Raw genomic sequence first — 6,207 nt, 5'->3', positions numbered from 1 at the left:
CAGTGCAAGAGGGTTCCTTTTTCTCCACATCCTCACCAACACTTCTTGTTTCTTCTGTTGTTGATTTTAGCCATTCTGACTGGTGTGCGGTGATATGTCATTGTAGCTTTGATTTGTATTTCCCTGATGATGAGTATGTTGAACATATGTTCATGTGTCTGTTGGCTGTCTGCATGTCTTCTTTGGAAAAGTGTCTATTCATGTCTTCTGCCCATTTTTTAATTGGATTACATTTTTGTGGGGGTGTTGAGATTTATAAGTTCTTTATATGTTTTGGACACTAACCCTGCTGCAAATATCTTCCCTCATTCCATAGGTTGCCTTTTAGTTTTGTTGATTGGTTCCTTCACTGTGCAGAAGCTTTTTGTTTAGATGATGCCCCAGTAGTTTATTTTTGCTTTGTTTCCCTTGCCTCGGGAGACATGTCCAGAAGAAAATTGCTTTGGCCAATGTCAAAGAGCTTATTGTCTGTGTTCTCCCCTAGCATTTCTATGGTTTCAGGTCTTACTTAGGTCTTTAATCCATTTTGAATTTATTTTTGTGTTTGGTGTCAGAAAATGGTCTGGTTTCATTGTTTTGCATGTAGCTATCCAGTTTTCTAAACACCGTTTTTGAAGAGACTATCTTTTATTCCATTGGATATTCTTATTATATATTACTGGTTTTGGTGCAGTTGTAAATGGGATTCCTTAATTTCTCTTTCTGCTGCTTCATTATTGGTGTATAGAAATGCAACAGATTTCTGTACATCGATTTTGTGTCCTGAGACTTTACTAAATTTGTTTATCAGTTCTAGCTGTTATTTGGTAGAATCTTAAACAGGTGAGTATCATGTCATCTGTGAAAAATGAAAATTTGACTTCTTCCTTGCCTTTTATTTCTTTTTGTTGTCTGATTGTTTTCCCTAGGACTTCCAGTGATGAGAAATAACAGTGATGAGAGCGGACATCCCTGTGTTGTTCCTGACTATAGAGGAAAGCTCCCAGTTTTTCCCCCTTGAGGATGATATTAGCTGTGGGGTTTTCATATATGGCCTTTATGATGTTAGGGCATGTTTCTTCTAAGCCAACTTTGTTTGGAATTTATTCATGAATGGATGTTGTACTTTGTCAAATGCTTCTGCATCTGTTGAAATGATCACATGGTTTTTGTCCTTTTTTTTTTTATTAATGTGGTGTATCACATTTACGAATGTGATTTACGAATTTTGAGCCACCTTTGCAACCCAGGAATAAATCCCACTTGATCATGGTGAATGATTTTTTTAATGTATTGTTGGATCCAGTTTGCTAGTATTTTATTGAGAACTTTTGCATCCATGTTCATCAAGGGTATTGGCCTATAGTTCTCTTTTATAGTAGAGCATTTATCTGGTTTTGGTATCAGGGTAATGCTGGCCCCATAGAAGGAATTTGGAAGTTGTCCTTCCTTTTCTATTTATTGGAATAGTTTGAGAAGAATAGGTATTAGCTCTTGTTTAAATGTTTGGTAGAGTGCATCTGTGAAGCCACCTGGCTCTGGACTTTTGTTTATTTGGAGTTTTTTGATCATTGATTCAATTTCTTTGCTGGTTATTAGTTTGTTCAAGTTTTCTATTTCTTCATGTTTCAGTTTGGGTAGTTTATGTTTCTAGGAATTTGTCCATTTCTTCCAGGTTGTCCCAATCTGTTGGCATATAGTTTTTCATAATATTCTCTATTAATTGTTTGTATTTCTGTGATTTGGGTTGATGTTTCTCCTCTCTCATTTGTGATTTTATTTCTTTGAGTTCTTTCTCTTTTCTTTTTCATACATTTGGCTTGCAATTTCAGAATATGTTGTAATCCATTAACTATAATAGACAGTGAGTCCTAATAATATTTTTTAGATACTGGCTTTGGGTAGTCCTCTAATATTTAAGTTTTTCCTTGGATAATAGCCTCCCTTCCACTGACAGGAAATGGCTAATGTCATGGAAGTTTTATAAAATTTTAAGTTTTTCTTGGAGACCATGTATTCATTATCAATCCTTCAAAAATAGGTGATATATTAACAAAAAATTTAAAAACAGGTTGTAATCATTCTCACAACTCTGTAGATCAGAAGAGTTAAAAAGTCAATTCCTCCATATTGAATCAGTCTAGATCAACAAGGAAACTAATTATTTTTTACTTTTCTGATTTATTTATTTTTTTCAAATGTGATGGGAGAGGTGCCTGGGTGGCTCAGTTGGTTAAGCATCTGCCTTCAGCTCAGGTCATGATCCTGGGGTCCTGGGATCGAGCCCCACATTGGGCTCCCTGCTCAGTGGGGATTCTGCTTCTCTCTCTCTGCCTGCCTGCTGCTCACCCTGATTGTTGTGTGCTTGCTTTCTCTCTCTGTCTGTCAAATAAGTAAATAAAATCTTTAAAAAAATGTGATGGCACATCTTAGCCTCTTCAGTTTGCTATAACAAAATACAAGAGACTGTGTAGCTTATAAAAAACAAACAAACAAACAAAATATTTCCAAATCCAAGAATCCCAGAGTATTCCAAATAAGAGGAACCCAAAGAGACCCACAGCAAAGCACATTATAATTTAAATGTCAAAAGTTAAAGACAAGGAGAAAATATTAAAAGTAACAAGAGGAGGACAGTTTGTTAAGTACAAGGAAACTACTATAAGACTGCAGATTTTTCAGCAAAAGCTTTGTAGGTCAAAAGGGAAGGACACAATATATCCAAAGTGCTGAAAGAAAAATCTTCCAACCAAGACTACTCTACCCAGTAAAGTTATTGTTCAGAAGTGAAGGTGAAATAAAGAGTTTTTCAGACAAGCAAAAGCTAAAAGAGTTTATCACTACTAAACCAGCTTTACAAAATGTGTTGAGAGATTTAAGCTGAAAAGAAAGGGTGTTAATTAGTAACAAGAACACATATGAAAGAATAAATCTCAATGGAAAGGTAAATATGTAATAAAGGTAGTGGATTACTTGTAAAGCTAATATGAAGGTTAAAAGACAAAAGTAGTAAAAATAACTATAATTACCACAATTAGTTAAGGGACACACGAGATAACGAGATGTAAAATGTGAGATCAGAAATATAAAATATTGTTGGTGGGGAGGAGTAATTATGTTTAATTTACAATGGGATCAAACCTAAGTTGTTATCAACTTAAAATAGACTGTTACAGATATAAGTTGTTACATGTAAACCTCATGATAACCATGAAACAAAAACATTTAGTACATACACAAAAGAGAAAGAGAAAGGTATATAAACATAACACTAAAGAAAGTCATGAAACAACAAAGGAAGAGAAGAAAGGAACAAAGAACAACAAAACAGCTAGAAAACAATTAATAAAATGGCAATAAGCACATTTCTATCAATAATTACTTTAAGTGGAAACAGACTAAATTCTTTATTCAAGCAACATAAAGTGATTAAGTGAATTTTAAAAAACAAAAAGCCCATAAGCTGCCTACAAGAGCCTGACTTTAGATGTAAGGACACAACGCAGACTGAAAGTGAAGGTATGGAAAAAGATACTTCATGTAAATAGAAATAAAAAGAAAACTAAAGTAGCTATTCTTATATCAGACAGTTTGACTTTAAAATAAACTGTAAGGGTTCCTGGGTGGCTCAGTCCATTAAGCGTCTGCCTTTGACTCAGGTCATGATCCCTGGGTCCTGTGGTCTAGCCATGCATCAGGCTCTCTGCTCAGTGGGGAGCCTGATTCTCCCTTTCCCTCTGTCTACCACTCTGCCTACTTGTGCTTTCTCTCTCTTTCTTTGTCAAATAAATAAATAAAATCTTTTTTAAAAAGTAAACTGTAATAAGAGACAAAGAAGGGTGTTACATAATGGTATAGGGGTCAATCCAACAAGAAGATACAACATTTATAAATATTTATGCACCCAGCATAGGAGTGCCTAAATTTAAAAAGCAAATATTAACAGTCTAAAAGGGAGAAATAGACAACAATACAAGAAAACAAGGGGATTTTAATAGCCCATTTACACCACTGGATAGATCATCCAGACAGGAAATCAATAAGGAAACATTGACCTTAAATGACACATTAGCTCGGATGGATTTAACAGATATTTACAGAATATTCCATCCAAAAACCACAGAATACACATTCTTTTCAAGTATGCATGGAACATTTTCCAAAAGAGATTATATGTTAGGCTACTGAATAAGTCTTAATAAATATAAGAGGATTGAAATTATTTCAAGCATCTTTTCCAACCACAGTGGTATGAAACTAGAAGTTAATTACATGAAGAAAACTGGAAAATTGACAAATATGTGGAGGTTAAATAACATGCCACTGAATAATCAATGGGTCAAAGAGGAAATTAAAAAACACTTGAGACAAAAAAAAAATGGAAATGTAACATACTAAAATTAACAGGATGCAGCTAAAGCAGTTCTAAGAGGGAAGATTATAGCAATAAATGCCTACCTGAAGGAACAAGTCCAAAATAACCTAAAATTACATCTGAAAGACCTAGAAAAAAATGAACAAAACCCGAAGTTAGAAGAAGGAAGGAAATAGTAAAGATTAAAGCATAAGTAAACACAATAGGAACTAAAAAGAAAATAAGAAAAGACTGATGAAACTAAGAGCTGGTTCTTTGACAACATAAACAAAATTGATAGACCTTTAGCTAGACTCACAATAAAAAAAGAGGACTCAAAAATCAGAAATGAAAGAGATGTTACAATTGATACCACAGAAATACAGAGAATCATATATATGCTAACAAATTAGACCAGCTGGAAGAAACAGATAAATTCCTAGAAAGGTACAATTTACCAAGACTGAGTCATGATGAAATAGGAAATCTGAATAGACTGATAACTAGAAGGGGGATTGAATGAGTAATTAAAAACCTCTCAATACAAAAGATTAGGAGCAGAAGGCTACACTGGTGAATTCTACCAAACATTCGAAGAATTAATACCAATATTTCTCAAACTCTTTCAAAAAATAAAGCAGAGGGAACTCTTCCAAGCCAACATTACCCTGATACCAAACCCAGACAAAGATGCCACAAGAAAAGAAAACTACAGGCCAATATCCCTGAGGAATATAGATACAATAATTCTCATTAAAATATTGGCAAACTAAATTCAGCAATACATTAAACAATTATACACCATGATCCAGTGGGATTTATTCCATGGATGCAAAGATACTTGGACATCCAAAACAGTTCATGTAATAGACCACATTAACAAAATAAAGAACAAAAGTCATATGATCTCAACAGATGCAAAAAAAAAAAAAACCCTGACAATATTCAACATACATTTATCATAAAAACTCTCAAAGAGCAGGTATAGTGGAAATATACCTCTACATACTAAAGGCCATAAATGACAAACTCACAGCCAAGGTTATATTCAGTAATGAAAAGTGGAAATCTTTTTTCAGAATCAAGACAAATTCAACATAATATTGGAAATCTTTAGACAAGAAAAAATATAAAAGCCATCCAAATTGGAAAGGAAGAAGTAAAACTGTCACTACTTGCAGATGACATAATATTATAGTTAAAAACCCTAAGGACTCCATCAAAAACCTGTTAGAACTAATAAATTAATTCAGTTAAGTTTCAAGATGCCAAGTCAATAAAAAGATCAATTTCATTTCTATACACCAGTAATGAACTCTTAGGAAGATAAATTAAGAAAACAGCCCCATTTACAATTGTGTTAAAAAGAATAAAATACCTAGGAATACATTTGACCCAAGAGGTAAAAAACCTGTATAGTGAAGGATATAAAACATGAATGATGATATTGAAGATGATACAAATAGATAGAAAGACAGTCCATGTTCACAGATTGAAAGAATTAATTTTGTTAAAATGTCCATATACCCAAAGCAGTCTATGGATTCAAAGCAATTCTTATCAAATCTCTAATGGCATATGTCACAGAAATAGAATAAACAATCTTAATATGTCTATGGAACCATAAAAGACCATGAATAGCCAAAACAATAGGGAGAAAGAAGAGCAAAAATGGAGGCATCACTCTCTCTGATTTCAAATTTTATTACAGAGCTACAGTAATTAAAACAGGGTAGTATTGGCATGAAAACTGATACCTAGATCAATGTAACAGAATAGATAGCCCCAAAATAAACCTACACAATTAATTTAAGACAAAGGAGCCAAGAATATACAATAAGGAAAGGACAGTCTCTTAATAAATGGTGTTAGGA

The sequence above is a fragment of the Callorhinus ursinus genome, unplaced genomic scaffold, assembly GCF_003265705.2.
Source record: "Callorhinus ursinus isolate GAN/ISIS: 27379988/994484 unplaced genomic scaffold, GSC_fseal_2.0 scaffold1, whole genome shotgun sequence".
Taxonomy (NCBI): Eukaryota; Metazoa; Chordata; class Mammalia; order Carnivora; family Otariidae; genus Callorhinus; species Callorhinus ursinus.
The sequence above is the reverse complement of the archived record's forward strand: the minus strand, read 5'-3'. Positions refer to the sequence as shown.